General features: G+C 40.6%; 1 long non-coding RNA gene across 1 annotated transcript in view; it reads left to right on the forward strand.

Annotated features, from left to right (window-relative positions):
- Positions 1–19,298, forward strand: part of LOC116570639 — a 355,418-nt gene that overhangs the window by 90,723 nt on the left and 245,397 nt on the right. The gene's annotated exons all lie outside the window — the stretch shown is intronic.

The following is a 19,298-nucleotide window of genomic DNA, read 5'->3' on the forward strand; positions in this document are numbered from 1 at the left end:
CCCTCCTCCCTTTCTTTCTTCCTCCCTATGCTAACTCCTTGGGACAGGCATAGGAGATTACCAGATATTGGTTCAACTGGGTCCACAAGGAGGGTGTTTCGTTTAGTTGTTATTTTATTTTACTTTAAAAAATAGTTGAAATGATTGATTGGTTATACCTGCTTTAAGAACAGCCTTGGACCAAATCATCTTCTGCAATAACATGGTCCTCAAAAGGACCTCAGTATCCTCCAAAGAGTGTCTAAGTGTGTGATTGGATTCAAGCTCCATTTGGAAGGACATTCTGTTGTCCCTGTCACCTGCAGGAAACCCTGCAGCTTATCTTTGTGCAGAAATGGTATGGCAAGAATACAAGTTAGGTTCCTAAAAATTTGACAACAGAATGTCAGCCTCACTTCCTGCACATCTGGTGTTTAAAGCTTATGGATAATCAACAGCATAGACTATCGACACTTCAGGCACTCGTCGGTAAATTCAATCCTGAAGCCACTTGTAACTATGCACTTGCCAAAAACTCGCCTAGGACACATGATATTGGAGAGGAATAATTTAAAATAAATGGTCTCTCCTTTCTCCTTCCAGGAACTCTGATCTCTGTTCTTGTCATTCATTGTGGTACTGGGAAGCAACATATTGGGGTTGGGTTACCTCTGTACCTGATAGAAATGCTTGTACTGGGTTAAAAATTCAGTGGTTGCAGACTTTGTGAGAATCAATACAAGAATTTCCCAGTGGAACAATGCTTTTGCATTTTTCAACAAATGTCATTGTTGAGGATGTTGTGCCTTATGTCACCTAAAATCTATTATTAAAATATATATGTGATAAATTCCTGTTGTGGAATTCATGACATGAGATTTTCTTTGCTTTTAACATGGGTTAGAGACCAGGCATTTCTCTTTGTGCCTTAGGTACCAGGGAACTCATGCTTTACCCCTAGGACTCCTCCACTGGAAGTTCCATACAGATTAGAGGAATTGATGAGCTCAGACAGCAGAGTTGGGCACAGCAGGAAGGTACCATTTGGTGTCCATTCAGTTGCTGTGTCTTTTATGGCTTAGGTTGGTACAGTCCTTCCAACTTTAATGATCTCATTAGGATTTTTTCTTCAAGAATCTGTTGTTCCTGAAGTGCTAGATTTTCATAAAGGAAGAAATGCATTTCATTTTCTATAAATATCAAAATTAATTACTCATCGTTATAACTATTCATTAAAATTCAAAATTAGATGAGAATGTTCTTCATAGATTTTTTTAAGCCTTGAAGAGATCCATTTTATTATAGCATCTACAGCTCTACTATTTAAGGAAATTATGACATAAGGTTCATAATCAAATTAAGCCAATACCTTTTGCCCAAATCCTAAGAAGAAATTAGTGAAAGATGGTGGATAGAACAGTAGAGTTGTTTTTGTAGGTCTGACCCCAGTATATCTAGTTGGGAAAAGACTCATTCATTCATTCATTCATTCATTCATTCATTCATTCCTTCTGTCATCAGTATATGAGTCTAATATAGTCCAAGGACAATTTTAGGGGCTGAGGATATATCAGTAAATGGAACAGACAGAACTCTCTGCCTTTACAGAGTTTCAATTCTAGTGTGGTGAGGGGGAAGACAGTCAATAATAACAAAAAAAAAATGCATGGTGTGACAGTTGGTGATAAGTGCTATGGGGAAAAGTCAAGTAGGTAAGGGAGAGATAGGGGGCACAGGGTGTGAGGGTGGAATTGCTATTTTAAATAGTGTGACCAGGTGGCATCTGAGCAGAGATTGGAAGGAGAGAGCTATGTGAGTCTCTCTGGGAAAAGTTTCCGTTGAGAGGGAACAGTTTGTGCAAAACCCCAAAGCAAGCGTGTGCTTGGCGTGTTCAAAGAAAGCAAGGAGACGGATGTGGCTGAAATGGAACACGGGAAGATGGTAGTTGAGCCCACTGAGGGAGGAGAGAGCCAGATCATGCAGGTCATTTTAAGGGGTTTTAATGAGGCAGGGAACACATGGAGGGTTTTGAGCAGAGGAGTAATAGGATCTGATATATTTTAAATACATCACTTGATTGCTTTGTGCAAAATAGACAGTAGGAAGATGTGGGACTTGGTCTGTAGGAGGGAGAATGGGGAGAAGTGGTCAGATTCTGGATCTATTTTGAGGGTAGAGCCATCAGGATTGGTGATTGATAGGATAGAAGTTGTGAAAAAAGATGAGGTTTTGGTCTGAGCAAGTATGTTAAGGAATGCGAAGGTTGGAGTTGCCATATCTTAGATGAGGACCACTGTGGGAGGAAGATCAGGACTTTGGTTTTGGACAGATTAAATCTGAGTTGTCCAAGTGCTGATGGTTTGATAACATAAATCTCAACTCAAAATTAATTCTACACTTACTATTTTATATAAACAATATACTATGGTGTTATCAAATATTAATATACTTGTGGTACTACATTTTAAGAAGGACACTAGCAACATGTTCTATATATACATATATATATATGTATATATAGAGAGAGAGATAGAGAGAGAGATATCTATACATCTATCTGCATCTGTGTCTCTTTTCATGCTTGGAGGGGTTCCTTGAAAAGATCTAGCAAATGAGTTTTCTCTCAGTGCTTACTTACAATCAGTACTCAGTCTTCCTATTCTACTGCCCAAATGAACCTTGATTTTGTTTTCTTTTTATTCACACAGCCTAAAATTCAGGCCCTTCGATCACTTCCTGTACTATTGCAACAGCTTCCTAATTGGTGTCCTCACCTCTTCGTTTCAGTTCTCTCTCTCTCTCTCACTCTCTGTACACACACACATATACAGATGTACTCACATACATCAATCTACCTATCTATAGCTATATGTCCGTATACATACATATGGCCAATTATCATTGTGGTAGCTGGATATGTAGATAATACATATTATATATCTATATTAGATAACAATATATTAATCTGGCTACTGCAATGTGTGTGTGTATATGTATGTACGTATATATACATACCTATATATGTATATATACATATATACACACACGTACATATATAGGTATGTGTATGTATACATACATATGTGTATATACACACACAGATATATACCTATAATATAACAAATATACATATTTACGTCTATACATTTATATATGTATATACACGCATGCACGCACACACACACACACACACACACACACATATACCCAGCCACCACAATGATACTCATTTTTTAAAAATTCATTTATTTATTTATTTTAGAAAGAGAGAGAGTGTGTACGAGTGGGGGAGGGGCAGAAGGAGAGGGAGAGAGGGAGAGAATCTCAAGCAGACTCCACGCTGAGCATGGAGCCCCACTTGGGGCTTGATCCCACAATCCTGAGATCATGAATTGGGCCACGCTTACCTGAATGAGCCACCTAGGCACCCTGTGATATATATATATATATATTTTTTTTTTTTTGAGTAAAACTTAACAATTTGTAGTAAAATATACACACCATGAAATGCCTATTTTAATCATTTTAACTTGTATGGTTCAGTGGTATTATGTACATTCATAAAGCTATGCAACCAATGTCCAGAAGACTTTTCTTCTTGCAAAACCAAAACTTTGTACCCATTAAACATTAGCTCCCTATGCCCTTTTCCCCTACCCCCTGGCAGCCACCATTGTACTTTCTGTGACTATGAATCTGACTGCTCTAGAGACCTCATATGAATGGAATCATACAGTATTTGTCCTTTTGTGACAGGCTTACCTCACTTAACATAACATCCTCAAAGTTCATCCATGTTGTAGCATGTGTCAGCATTCCTGTCCTTTTTAAGGCTGACTAACATTCCATTGTATGTATATACCATATCCTGTTTAGCCATTCATACATCAATGGAACCACAGTGATATTTATTATATATTAATCCCCTTGGAACCTTATAGTAACTTGTCCCCATTACTCTCAGGAGAAACCTAAAAGAATTTACTATGGTTTATCACACCCTGCCTCCTAACCCAGCAGCCTTCATTCTATTTCTCTCTCTCTACACTCTTCCCTTCAGTCATGCTACCTGACCTTACCACAATTCCTTTCACATCTGGATTTTCTGCCCAGCTTCTTCCTCTGCTTACAATGCCATTTTTTTTCCAGAACAAGCCCAGCTTGTACCTCAGGACTCAGCTTAAGACATCTGCTCCTCCAAGAAGATGTCCCCTTCTGGTCCAGTCTGGGATAGGTGTACAAATAGTGCTTCTAGAATCCCCTGGACTTCTCTCTACCATTGCATTTGTCACACTTAGAGCAAAGACAATGTCTTCTTTCCCATTTCATTCATGGGGCCCAACACATTCTGAGTGCACAATACAGTGTTCCCCCCTCCTATCCAGTGTCACTGTCCACAGATTCGGTTGACCCTCCCATGGTCAGCGGTCCACGGTGACTACAGAGGTAGGGAAGCAGATGCTCCCTCTTCTGACGTAGTGTGATGTCACCTCACACAATGATACAATGCCCATGTCATTCTCCTCATCTCACCGTGAGGACATTTTATTATTTCCCACACTCAAAGAAGGGTGAGTACCATGCAGTGAGATATTTGGAGAGGCAGACCACATTCACATAGCTTTCATTACACTATATTGTTATAAGTATTCTATTTTACTATTACTATTTACTATTACTATTGTTAATCTCCTCCTGTGCCTGATTTACAAATTAAACTTTTAATCATAGGTACATGTGTGTGTATATACATGTATCTATCTAGTTCCAGACTCGGGGATTTGAGCATCCATGGGGGATCTCTGAACAAATCCCCCAATAAGGGGGAAATGCACCTTTTTGTTGAACGGATAGATAGCGATGTACAAGTACCTGGAGTCTTGGAGGAGGTGGGCGTGGAGGCAGTGGGCCACGCAAGGGACTAATTCCAGACCCCTGAATGTGAAGGGCAAGCCTGTGCAGCTCTTGGAGTGCTGAGTCCCTCCCTGCCCCCAACATCACTCAGTGAGACACTTTATGCATGCAATATGGTGACCCAAGCTGTGCCGAGACTCGAGACTCGAGAGTCACATTCCCCAGCCCTCAGCTTTTAACCCTCCTGGTAGGAGTTTAGGTACTTTCAGCACAGTGTTAAACTTGTGCTCTTTTGGTAAATGATGCTTAAACCCTTCCCTTCTCAAATCTCCTCCCCACTATGAACTTGGAAATAAATTCATATGTTTAGGTCACTTAAACAAAAATGAGACTTTATTCTGTGAAGTAAGTGTTTAGTTTGTAAAAGGATCAATGGGCTATTTTGGATCAAATAACTGTGTTTTCTTTAGCCATTTAAAATGGTCTATTTTCATTTTTTAAGCCACTGCCTTGTGAAAGGACCTAAGAATATCCCCAACTTAGTGTTAGATCCCGTAATTACATTTTCTCATTTTGAAAGCAGTTATGCAGTCCTTACAATAGAGTCAACGCAGCTAAAAATAAACTCCAGGCAGTTCATATTAACTGGGTAATAATAACAGGCAACAAGGAGGCTCGGTGTCCAAATATGATGAAAACAGGAAGTTCATTACACAAGCTGTTCTTTCCTGATAGATCTGAATTCTTAAAGCCTTAACTCAAAAATAATCCCTTCAGGTTATAAATAAAAGCAGAGAATTGTCTCTTACTTGTGGCTTAATGGAGATAACACTGTAGCTAAATAAATCCACACAGTTATGGATTGAACGTAAGGCCAGAACGTCTGTTTGGGAAGAGGAAGGAATATGTTTATGGAGACCCCTCTCCCACAGAGGCACTGGACCCATGTGCTCAGGGGCTTACCTTTTCTCACCCTGGGCATAAGTTGCCAAGGAGATGATGCTTCACTTTGGTATGATGGTAGGAAAGCAGAAAGCCTTCAGGTGTGGAAAGGATTTTTATTTTTCCCTGGGGAGAAAACGGATGAAACGGAACAACCTCAGCTCCAAGTGTCTGCCAAGTAGTGTAAATTTCAGTCCCGGGTTTTCACAGCGTAAAGTGGGAATGATACCCAACTCCCTTTCTCTAGTGAGTGTCACTGGTAGTAAAGATCCAGATTTTCTTGACTAAAGCAAGGTGAGCGTGGAGGGAAAATTTAACTTATGTAACTGGGATGAACTCCACCATCTCACCTCTTGAAACCAAATCCCAGGCCCCCAGGGTGTTACTGGGAAGTATGATGAGGAACTCATGACTATGCCCTATCCATTCCTCTTTGAGAATCTCTCACTAGTTTTTTTTTTTTTTTTTTCCAGCCTTTTATTTAATTTCCAGTTAGTTAACATAACAGTGCAGAATTGGTTTCAGGTGTAGAATTTAGGGATTCAAGCAGAATTTAGTGATGCATCACGTACACACAACACCCAGTGCTCATCCCAACAAGCCCATCCCCCATCTAGCCCATCCCCCACCCATCTCCCTCCATCACTAGTTGTTTCAGCAGCCACCAGGAGGGTCGCGCAGGCTCACACAGTATCCCATCCTGATTTCCTGTAATATGGTAGAGACGAGGCTGAAAGCATTGAGATGGGGAAGGGTACGGGGTAACGAGCAGGTGCCGGCCATAGAGTGGAAAGTGCACCCTGACCTGGTTCCACAGAGGTGGTTTTCGCTCCAGAGGCTGGGTCGGTGATGTCTGCTGGGTTTCCCTGGAACAAAAGCGCGCATCTGGGGGGTGCTCACCTTGTGAATGTCCACAAATCCGCCAGCTAATTCTTGATCTACTCCTATGTGGGCTGCACTCACCCTTCAAGGGACCTTTGTTTCTTTCACCACATAGCAAACCTAGGACTATGTCCCAGGAAGGGGGTTTGTGCCACTTTTGAAGAGATGAGGGAGAGGGCCAGTCACTGTGAGCGTCAGGAGGGCCATACTGCCAAGGCCTCTGTTTAAGAACAGCCTCAAATTTAGACTTGGTGTTATTTCAAAATGGGGTTAACATAGCCAAGGACATACAGTGATCTACTAAACACACACACACACACACACACACACACACACACACCCCAAAAAAGTCATTACATACGACTTTAAGATTGTGTTCTATGACCAGCTCGTGTTAGCTGTTGGGCACTATAAATAGTATATTTTATAAACCCGTGGATCGCCCAATAACATTGCACTATATATATTTATTGAGTACACACATTTAAAATATGTCAATTTTTATAATGCTGTTTTGACTTTTTTTTTTCATTTTCTAAAATATTGTTGTTCTGGCCTCTGAGAGGCCCTGACCATAGACCACCTCCCTCTCTGATGCCACTCGTGGGGAGGGGTGAGACTTCTTTGAGAGAAGGAGGGAGATTTACAGAGATGCTCCTTCAAAGTACACGAATGCTGTGGTTCTTCAACTTACATGCGAAACAAAATCTCTTAGGAAGCTTGTTAGAAATGACACATGACGCACTGAGAATTTCTGGCTCTGACCCAAACTCTTGTCACAGGGGACTGGGACTACTTTTTGAAAGGCCCTGTAACAGGTTGTAGAGGGAGTTGTTGGGGGAAGGTCAAAGTGTAAAAGAGGTGCCTTTGGGAAATAAATAATGACACCCTCTGGGAGCAGTGAAGATTCTATCAGAGGGAGGGGTTTATCCCACTAGGATCATTAACGACACAGAGCAAAGGACCTGGTAGCTGGGAGAGCAGAGGGTAGACCGAGACAGCCATCAAGGATGTAGAGAAAAAGGAACCCTCATGCACTATTGGTGGGAATGCAAACTGGTGCAGCCACTGTGGAAAACAGTATGGGTTCTCCTCAGAAATTAAAAAAAAAGATTATTGGATGATTTGGTAATTTCACTACTGGATGTTTATCCAAAGAAAACACTAATTTGAAAAGATATATGGACCCCTACATTTATTGCAGTGTTGTTATTTACAATAGCCAAGATATGGAATTAGCTCAAGTGTCCATTGATAGATGAATGATAAAGAAGCTGTGGTATATATAAACAAAGGAATATTATTCAGCTATAAACAAGAATGAAATCTTGCCATTTGCAATGACACGGGTGGACCTAGAAGGTAAAATGCTAAATGAAATAAGTCAGTCAGAGAAGGACAAAAATACCATATGATTTCATTCATATGTGGAATTTAAGAAACAAAACAAAGGAACAAGTCAAAAAGAGACAAATAAACAGACTCTTAACTATAGAGAACAAATTATTGGTTACCAGAGGGGATGGGGGGTGGGCTAAATAGGTAATGGGGGTTAAAGAGTGCACTTACCATGATGAATATGGAATGGTTGAATTATGACATTGTACACCTGAAATTAATATAATACTAACATAACACTGTACATTAATTATATTATATTTTATTTATTTATTTTTAAAGATTTTATTTATTTATTTGACAGATGGAGATCACAAGTAGGCAGACAAGCAGGCAGAGAGAGAGAGAGAGGAGGAAGCAGGCTCCCCGCTGAGCAGAGAGCCCGATGCAGGACTCGATCCCAGGACCCTGAGATCATGACCTGAGCTGAAGGCAGAGGCTTAACCCACTGAGCCACCCAGGCGCCCCATTAATTATATTTTAATTAAAATAAACAAACAAACACACAGAGCCAGGGGCCTGGTGGTTGAGAGAGCAGAGGGTAGGAGGGAGAGCTGTCAAGCCTGGCTTCAGAAAGTGCGGAGCACACTGGGGAAATGTTCACATGGGCAGACGTGAAGGTGGGCAGTTATGCTGGAAGGGCAGGAGACATGGGCAGCTTCTGGGGGATCTTGCTGGAGGGAAGTGGTGAGAAGACCTCAGGATAAAGCAGGCATATTCTAGAGGGGTCAGAAATCCAGGAAGCTGAGGAAGTATGAGGGGCTCTGTAGGCCTTGGTATAGGAAGAAGCACAGAGCCAACCACTCCCCCAACTCACGGCAATCAAGCTAGAATACTCCCTTGAGGTGACTTATCTAATATATACATTGACTTTCTATGATATATTTTTTAAAAGATTTTATTTATTTATTTGACAGATAGAGATCACAAGTAGGCAGAGAGGCAGGCAGAGAGAGAGGAGGAAGCAGGCTCCCTGCTGAGCAGAGAGCCTGACTCGGGGCTGGATCCCAGGGCTCTGGGATCATGACCCGAGCTGAAGGCAGAGGCTTTAACCCACTGAGCCACCCAGGCGCCCCTTTTCATGACATTTTTGATCAAATCATCTGTTTGGAAGAGTAAGAGGCGTGTTAAAGGAATTTGGGATACAGAAGGAATGTATTCTAAGCTGTGGGTAAGGACAGGTTTTCCTAGATTTTTGAGTTATGATTTGAGCTAAGCAGTGTGACATTCTTTCATAGATCAACCTGTGCCTCTCATACCATCAATACTTCTTGCCTCAGGGTCAATTTTATACATTTAAAAATTATAGGTTAAACATCTCAGCTTCATTTCCATGGTCCATGTGTTACAAATCAAAATTCTTTTCTGTTAGTTTTTGTCCATTCCAAGAACCTACCACAAAAGCCTTTCTATGAGTAATGAGAGAAATATATCCACTCTTTATATGATTAAATAGTTACAGGATTTCTTTCATTTTAAATATCAATGATCTCTGTTACAGTAGTTTTTCTTAACTTTAAGTTTCAGTTCCTTAATTTTCACTAATGATAGCAACCGTGCTCCATATTTTGGAGTTATCTGCCTAGCAACTTGACTATGAGCCGTTTGAGCTAAGAGTGCAATTCTCAAGCTTTCTGGATTGCAAAGCTCTATTGTTTCTAGACTTCCACATATTATCCATTTTTTTTCTAGTGGAACAACATTAATAGATTACATAAAAAATCATAACAACTCAACTTCTATTTTGCTTCTGTTGTGGCCATCACAGGTAATGGTTCCCAAGCTGTAAAAAATAGAACAAATAGTGTTAATAGGGCTCTGAAATCAAAGGTAATTGTTGGATGTGTATGCGTGTTTGTGTGGGTTGTGTATAGGAAGTCGAAAGATAGGCTACGTATAATTCAACAAATTTATTTCATGCCTAATATCTGCCAGACACTGTTGGCTGTTGGATACAGATGTACAAAACAATGCTCCCATTCTCAGGGAATTTACATTCTCATGGTGATAGTAGGACAATGAAGGGACTGACAGGAAGTGGGACATGTGTGCTGTTTTATCATAGGGCAATTAGAAGAGACTTCTATGATAAGTGACACTTGACCCAAGACTCAAAAGAAGTGATGATGCCTCATGGATACCTGGGGGGAGAGATTTCCTGGTATAGGAAAATCTCCTTGAGAGAGGAGATCGCATAGCATTTGGAGGTAGGGAATGGATAAAGGGGAGAGGGAAAGGGAACATGTGAGAAAGTTAGCTGGGGAAGACCATAGAGGGTCTTATAGGTTAAGGTAAAGACTTTGGTTCTTTTTTTTTCTTGATGAGATGGGAAGCCAATGGAGAGCCTTGAGCAAAGGAGTGATGTGAACGTTTTAATAAGATCACCGTGGCTGCTGCAAGGAGAGTAAGTTAGGCTGAGTTCCCTACAAATGGAGCTTGAGACGGCCGTGCCTATGATTTCTGAAGACGCTGGTGAAGGAAGCAGGGTCGAAGTGAAGAAGGAGAATGGCAAGACAATGGTTTGGGTGTTGTGAAGCTTCCGTCTGATCCTATGGGGAGCTCTGGAGTATAAATTTCACTGTTGAGTTTTCCTCACCTGAGGCAAGGTGGAGATGCTTTTTACTTTCTTCCTAGTTATTGGCTAAAAACTCTGGGGAGAGGGATGGAGAGTATAAATCCCAGGCACCTCCGGGTGGAGTGGCTGCTGTTGCTGAAGGGCAGTTCTCATGGATGTTCTCACAACAGCTGAGGAAATGGCTCACCAACCACACCGAGAGAAGGGATTTCAGGGGGCCTGAATGAACATACCAACAGCATCTTCTAGATGGAATAAGGATGGAAATAGAGACACCCATTAGGAGACTAATGCCACAGAAGAAAGATGGAGGTGGCTTGGACTAGAATATAATAGGAGAGGTGTTGAGAAGTGGTTGGATTCTAGAAAACTGTGGAAGGCAGGGCCCATAGGACTTGCTATAGTTTGCTTACAGAATGTGAAAGAAGGGAAAGAATCAAGACGAATGCTAGGGTTTGTGGCCTACTCATGTGTGGAGAAGGGAAAGACTGTGGAAGGAGCAAGTTTGGGACTGGGGTGACAATTAGAAGCTCCATTTGATACATACTAAATCAGAAACACTTCATAGTTGCCCAAATGAAGATGTCACAGAGGCAGATGACCAAAGAATCTGAAGCTGTGAAAATATGTTTCAGTTCCTCAGTTCAGATGACCAACTGCCCATGATTTTAAAGGAATGTGCATATGTGTTTGAGGTAGCACTGCTGGCAACTTTTACTGGGGTCCTGAGAATAGATGGGGAGTGAGTGAGAAAGCCATAGTTCTGATAAACCTTGAGAAGGTTGAAAGGGGAATATTAGACACGATAGACCAGTAAGCTTAATGAGAAGTGTAGGCCCCATTTCTAAAATAGACAATTAAACATGATTTTTAAGTAATTTAGCAAAAGTTGTAGTGCTTTAGAGATAACATGGATTCACAAAGAACACATCAGACCATGTTAGCCTCATTTCCATAATGACATTCTAGGCGCATAGGTTTGGGGGATACGGAAGTCTTAGTATATCCTGATTTTTTATACAGTATTTGTTAAATTCCTTTATTATATCCTTCTGACGGAATGAAGAAATGTGGGCCAGAATCTAGAGTAGTTATGTAGCTTTCTGAGAGGCCAAGCAACACGAGCAAAGAAGGGCCAACACTTAGATTTTTTTTTTTTATGGCCAATCAAGTTTTTTTTTTTTGTTTTTTTTTTTTTTTTTTTTTTTTAATCACCAGGCCCTTTGCTGGTGAAGAATTTTTTTTTTTAAAGATTTTATTTATTTATTTGACAGACAGAGATCACAAGAGAGAGAGGAGGGGAAGCAGGCTCCCTGCCGAGCAGAGAGCCTGATGGCAGGGCTAAATCTCAGGATCCTGGGATCATGACCCCAGCCAAAGGCAGAAGCTTCAACCTAGTGAGCCACCCAGACGCCCCACTGGTGATAATTTTTATCAACAACTTAAATGAAGAGCTAGAAAGCATGTCATCAGATTTGAAGATGACAAAAACTGAGGGGGAAAAAAGCTAGTATAGCGAATTATAGAATGGAAGTTGAAAAGGAGAAGCCCGAATTCACATTCTGAAATTTAATAGTGATGGATGCAAAATAAAGCAAAATATCCCATTTTACAGGTTGTGAGAGGTCTCCCTTGATAGAAATGAATAGCATTAACAAATTTTTATAAAGTGGTTTATTTTTCATTAAGACACGTGTGGAATTAAGTTAAGAGTGCAGGCTTTGGAGCCATCTGCCTGGGTTAGAATCCTGGCTCTGCTACTTACTGGCTATATGATCTAGAGTATGTTTTTTAAAGTCTGTGTTTTCTCTTCCTTCCCTGGGAGATGAGAATGATAATGTCAGTTCTAGCTAATATTGTAAGAATTAAACACATGGGACGTACTTAGAACAATGCCTGGGACATAATAAGTATTCAATAGAAAACGATTATAACAGGTTCAACAGTGCGATCTGCTTGCTGCAAAGGTAAAACAATCTCTGAATACAATGATAGAAACGAGGTGTCAAGATCAAAGGAATCTCATAGCCTACTGTACTCCTTTACTGCTGAGATTTGGTTCAGTTAGGGTGTCCCTCATTTAAAAAGTGTCTTCAATCTGTGGGCAATCGAGAGCTGAAGGTGATGAAGGGTGTGGAGTCAAGCCAAGTGAAGAAAAGTGGAAAGGGCTGGAAGAGAGAATATGACTTTCCTTGCAGAAAGACTTGAGAGCTGAAATAAAGCTTTCTTGAAAAATCTGAAGGGCTGTCATGCGGGAAAGGAATTAGACAGAGTCTCTGTTGCTCTGGAGACAGAACCCGGAGCAGAAAGTAGGAAGAACAGGGGATGACGTGGGGGCGCAGGAGTGTGTTAACTTTCTGTTATGGGCGAAGAATTTCTGTTCTAGACCCGCCTCTAAATCACTATGTGGTGTTAAAGTCTCTCCACGCTGTAGGCCTCAATTTCATAATCTGTGAAATCAGAATTTAGATGAGATGTGCTCTGAAGTGGAATTTAGAGTTGGTCTGTCAGTGGGCCGTCTTCCTTTTTTTTTTTTTTTAAGATTTTATTCATTTATTTGACAGACAGAGATCACAAGCCGCAGAGAGGCAGGCAGAGAGAGAGGAGGAAGCAGTCTCCCCACCAAGCAGAGAGCTCGATGTGGGGCTCGATCCCAAGACCCTGGGACCATGACCCGAGCCGAAGGCAGAGGCCTTAACCCACTGAGCCACCCAGGTGGGCCGTCTTCCTACGCATTGGGTTTCCTGTCATTGGAAATGTTTAAGTAGAGGGCCATGAGACATATCAGTGTAGACATTATTTTATTTGACTTGGCATTTGATCTAAATGACATCTAAGATCTCTTTCAATTCTAAGATTCCAAGAAGATATTTTTGTGTGCATTTGGATGGCCTATGCATCCCCGTCCTCACCCCTTAGCCCTACTATCTTTCTCTCCTTCTTTTTCTTTTTTTTAAGATTTTATTTATTTATTTGACAGACAGAGATCACAAGTTGGCAGAGAGGCAGGCAGAGAGAGAGGAAGCTCAGAGCTCCCCGCTGAGCAGAAAGCCCAATGCGGGGCTCCATCCCAGGACCATCATGACCTCAGCCAAAGACAGAGGCCTCAACCCACTGAGCCACCCAGGCACCCCAGCTCTACTTTCTTGTTGGAGATATAGACTCTTCAATGATTGTGTAAGAGCTCGTTACAGTCTCTATTGATTAGACTGAGCTGTGATTTCTCATTCTCATTCTCAGGGGCATAAAGCTCCCAGAGAATTGAATGACCTCAGGAAAGAGCTCTCTGTACTAATTTCCTTGGTACCTAAAGTGTCACAGCAGAGTTTCTAGCGTTAGCGTGCAATTGTTGCTCCCACTCTCTGTCTTGAAAGTGAAAAAGTGAAAAGTACCTATAAACGACTGACTATTACACAGCCCACAGCCGCTCCCTGGGTTCCAGGCTGTGGATGGAGAATCTGGTGCTGGTGGAGGCTGGGATACACAGGCTTGGGGGTGAGTGCCGCAGGAGGGGGAGGGGCGGCTGGAGGGCAGCCAGGAGCAGCAGAGCTGTGGGACACTGTCATCTGTTGCCTGCAGCTGCCAGGCTGACTTCACTCCTTCTAAAACAAATATTTATTGACCACTTATCATGTGGAGGACACTCTACTAGGCACTCTGAAAGACACCCAGGAATGGGATGCATTTGCCCCTTCTGGCAAGGGGTTTCTAGTCTATTTGGAAGGTAATTACCAGCTGGCAGCAAACACTTTGCAAAATACTTCATTGTTTGCGAAGTGCCTTCAGACAAATCATTCTTCCAGCAGCCTGTGGGATTAGGTCCTTCAAGAACCCTCACAGCAGCCTGTGAGGTACTGTTATTCCCACTTTTCAGACAGGAAACTGCAGCTCTGGAATTTAATCAGTTTACCCAGCTGTGTTGTCTGGTGTGGCCTTGCTGTTGCTGAAGTAGACTTAGGCATGTCTTCTGACTCCATTTCCAGTACTCTTTCCACTCCACCCCACTAACAAGAAAAGTTGAAAACCATCATGTAGCCTATAGTATATTATCAAGGGAATTGCACAGATAATATGTATTATAGGAATTCAGGACTGCAGATCACGGTGTCTAGTTACAGAAGGGAGGTGAGTGAGGCTCTGGACATGAGTTAGAACATGTTAGTGATTAAATTAATAGTGATCCAAGCAGACATGGTTCTTGCCATCTGAGAGTTTATAGACCAGTAAGGGAATCAGACATTCATTAAATAATCACATAGAGATTAATTACAAACTAGGATAATACTATGAAGAAAAAGTACAAGATGATATGAGAATGTATAACAGGATGGAATCTGATCTAGTTGGAGTAGATAGAAGTCAGGGAGATTTTCTATGCAAAAAAAAAAAAAAAAAAAAAAAAAAAATTAACCTGAGGGTGACTAGGACTGAGCTATGCCAAGGGAAGCAAGGAAGAGGAGAGAAGCATTCCAGGCAATGGGTAGCAGGGAGCATGCATTCAAAAAAGTGAACGTTGACGAGTAGAGGGTGCTGACTTGAGACCAAACGGAAAGGCAGGGGCCAGATAATACTGAGTTCTTTGTTTTCATTTTGAGAACAATAAGAAGACATTGGAATAGTCTTAACCTGGACTCGACATGTTCAGTTTACATCTTGAAATGGCTACTCTTGCTGTTATGTGAATAGATGGAGGGTGCACCCTCAGGGAAACTGGGAAGAGTCTATTGCAGCCGTCCAAGAGGGATCTTTGCGTATTGGACAATGGAAAGGGTAGTGGAGAGAGAAAATTATGAGAGAAGATTTACCAGGACTTGAGGACTGGTAGGATGTGGCTGAAGAAAGGAGAAAAAGCAATCAATAATCAAGATTTTGGATATGGGAGTCTTGCAGCCTGGAAGGACTTTTAAGGGACATTCTAGAAAGTGGGGGTGAGGCTGGCTTGACATGCAGAGCCGGGGGTATGTTGGATTATCCAAGTGAAAAGTAAGCAGCAGGGCTAAAATTTTTAAAAAAGACAAAGGAACTGTAGTTGTAAGATTGGGACCTATCAATAAAGTCACGGTGATTAAGATGTGAATGGAGGAATCTGCAAGTGGGGGAATAGTGAAGAAAAATAATGAGGGTTCAGGAGTGGTGTAGAACAAGCACTGTACAGACGAGAACCATTGGATCAGGTGAGTGGATAAAGTAGGGTGCACCTAGCAAAGAGGTGGTCACAGAAATAGAAGGGGATCATTATAAGAAAATCAAACATGTAACCACTAAACATAGTTCTTTTTTTATATAACCTCATATATATTTCCCTGAATTATACAACAATAGACATCCATCAGGAAGAAATTATTCTGTGGACTGCAACACTGTTGTTACATAATATGGTTGCTTTCAGATTATGTTTGAGGATGGCTGCAAATCAAGCTTAAGGTCAGGTCCTCCCCACCCCTGCATTTACTGGTCACAGGCAGAGAAACTACATTTAGGTTGTAGTTTTTGTTAGTGAATATTGTGGTCCAGATTCAGATTCTGTAAGACCCATTCACTTGTAAATAAATAAATAGCCTCTTAAAATCATTAAGATGCTTTTGTTTCCTTTAAAAAAAAAAAAAAAAGTAATCTGCTTCTATATTTGAGAAGTCACAGTGTGTTCCTGTGACCAAAGAACACCAAACTTTCATTCTTATTCCAAATGTCTCTAAAATCTACTAACACTTGTCTCAGCATTGAATAAGCACATTAAAAATAAAGTTATCAACTTTCTCTGCTGAAACTTTTTTCATCCACTTATGAGTACGCCCAAAGACTTCAGCTCTGAAGGATGGTAGCTTGGTTTGTGCCAGCTGTTATCAGGAATCACGGACCAAATTGGTTATTTTTGGCCATGAAACAAACTTGAGGCTGGCACCAATGCCTTAAAGCACTTACAAGACAAAACACTTAAGTGCGAGTCCGTTGTGTTCTCTTCTATGGAAAGTCTTCTGTGAGATCGAAGTACAGGTGGCTTCATCCAGCCAAGACTATGTTCAAAATTGAGTACTCAGACTACAAAATGGAAAAAGTTTAAGCCAACGGGTTAGGTAATTGGTTTCGGTAAATTTTCAGTGTATGGTTAGTTGAAAACATAAGGCAAGGCATCCTTCTTGGGGCTCTGCCTCTATGCACAGAGGGTGTGGGTGTGAAGAATCAGTCCCTGATGACCACCTTTATGTGGTTTTGTATCTGGTAAGTCAGCTCTGGGTCACTGTCCCACAGCAGGGTGGCAGGGCTCCTGTTCTTCTTGTAGTGCCCCTTAGGTGTGTCCCATCCTGTTTTTAGAGTTTCTTCTGAAATGCTACTTTTTTTCACTCTTCCAGGATCTGAGGCCACCATTTCAGATGGATAGGGGTGACCACTCCTCTAACCTAAGTGTAGGAGCTTGATGGAAGTATAGAAAGAATCAGACTTTATGTATATCAAAAGAAGGTGCAAAGCCAGGAAAAGTTTACATTTTTATCAATTAGGTGTAGGGAGGTACCATCTGAAATCTAAACCTGTAGCAATGTTTATTAACCTTTTTAAAAAACTGAGGTATAATTTGTGTCCAGTGAAATGCTCAGATCTTCCATTAGTTTTGACAACTGCATATCAAGCCATAAATTTCTTCATCAGTTTAGAATGCTCCCTCCTGCATCTTTCTGGTCAGTCCCCAAACTCATCCATCAACTACTGCTCTGCTTTCTATCCCTATCACTTAGTCTTGTTTATTCTTGAATTTCTTATAAGTGGAATCATATGGTCTGTGTTCTTTTGTGTTTTGTTTCTTTCACTGAGGATAATATTTTTGAGATTCATTCATAGAGCATATCAGTAGTTCATTCCTTTTTATTAATGAGTACCATTCAATCTTTGAATGTACTACAGTCTTTAAAAACTCCATTCTACTGTTGACGTACATTTGGATTATTTCCAGTTTTTGGCTACTATGAATAAAACTGCTGTGAACATTCTTATATAAAGCTTTATGTAAACATACATTTTCATTTCTCCTAGGAAAATATCTATAAATAGAATTTCTGGGTCACAGGGTAGATGCATGTTTAACTATTTAAGAAACTGCTAAACAGTTTCCCAAAGTAGTTGTATCATTTTATACTCCCACCAGAACCAAAGAAAATTTGGGTTTCTTCACATCCTCTCCAATGTTTGTGTTGTTAGTATTTTTTCAGTTACAGGTATGTGTGTATGTGTGTGTGTGTGTGTGTGTGTGTTTTATGTAGTGGTATGTTATTGTATTTTACTTTGTATTAACCTGCTGACTAGTGATGTTGAATACTTTTACATGTGTTTATTGGTCATTTGTATATCTTCTTTTGTGAGCTGTTTAAGTCTTATGCCCATTTGAAAATTTTGGTTCCTTGTATTATGGACTTTCAGGATTTTTTTTGTATGTTCTGAACACAATGTATTTGTCAGATATATGAATTGTGATTATTTTTTTCCAGGCTATGGCTTGCTTATTTATTTTCTTGATGGTGTCTTTTGATGAGCATTTTGTAGTTTGGTACAGTACAATTTATCAATGTTTTTCTTTATGGTTCATACTTTATCTGTCTTGAAAAAGTTTTGTGTACTACAAGGCCATAAAGATTTTCTCCTATGATTTTTTCCTCCTAATAACTTAACTGTTTAACCTTTATATTATACATTTAAGTATATGACCCATTTCTAATTGACTTTTGTGTATGGTGTGAAGTAATTTTTTTTCTCTCTCTCACTTTTGGTATGGGTATATTCTAACACAGTTGTTGAAGGGATTTCCTTTTTCCACTGAATTTCTTTGGTGCCTTGTCAAAATCATTTGACTAGATGTGAATGGGCATATTTCTGGGCTCTTTATTTTGTTTCCAGACCTGGTTTCTAAGTGTTGGTAATGATTTTGAATAGGAATGGGTCGAGAGTCTTGGGTTTCTAGAGGTTTATAAATTAGTGCAGGAGTCCCATAGTAAGCATCCTTGACTGCCTGAAGATTTTTGTGCATGTGTTCAGTGATTCCACAATCATTTATAAGATTCTCATGTGGGTATTCTATGGAACGTGGTTACAAAGAGCCAGAGTGTTGATGTGTTTGGCTTTTACTTCTGCTTGTAGAAACATCTTTCAAGAATGAATGAGTTCAGGTAAGAATTAGCTGATATGATAGAAGAAGCAGAGAGAATAGATAAGAGTTTAGAAATGTAGGGCCTGTCAGGGTTGGAGAAACCAACTATTCCTGAAACTAAATAAATGATTGCCTTTTTAGTCAAGCCTATTATTTCAAATAGTTTGTAGTGTAGTTGTCACAAGCTGAGAGAGCTGAAAGATATCCCATGCTTGACCTTTTGCAACTCGTTAAACATTTTAGCTGAATGATTCTTAACCACTTCCGTAGCACCCAGGATCTCTTCCTTCACTGCCCTGGCTTTGATGAGCTAGTGCTCCTGTCCTGGCCTTTCTTGGAAAGGCCCATCCTTCCTTAGAATTTAGGTTACTACGCTGTCCTATAATAGTAGGTCTCTGACGGTTCAAGAGAAGTTATGATTTGTAGTCCACCCAGCTTTTTATTGTTAGGTTTGTACCAAGCTCTTTCCAGCTTTTTGTACTCTAAATGGAAACAGAATTCCCAAGAGGGTGATTTATAAAGACATTTTTCACT

Source organism: Mustela erminea, chromosome 12 (genome assembly GCF_009829155.1).
Source record: "Mustela erminea isolate mMusErm1 chromosome 12, mMusErm1.Pri, whole genome shotgun sequence".
Taxonomy (NCBI): Eukaryota; Metazoa; Chordata; class Mammalia; order Carnivora; family Mustelidae; genus Mustela; species Mustela erminea.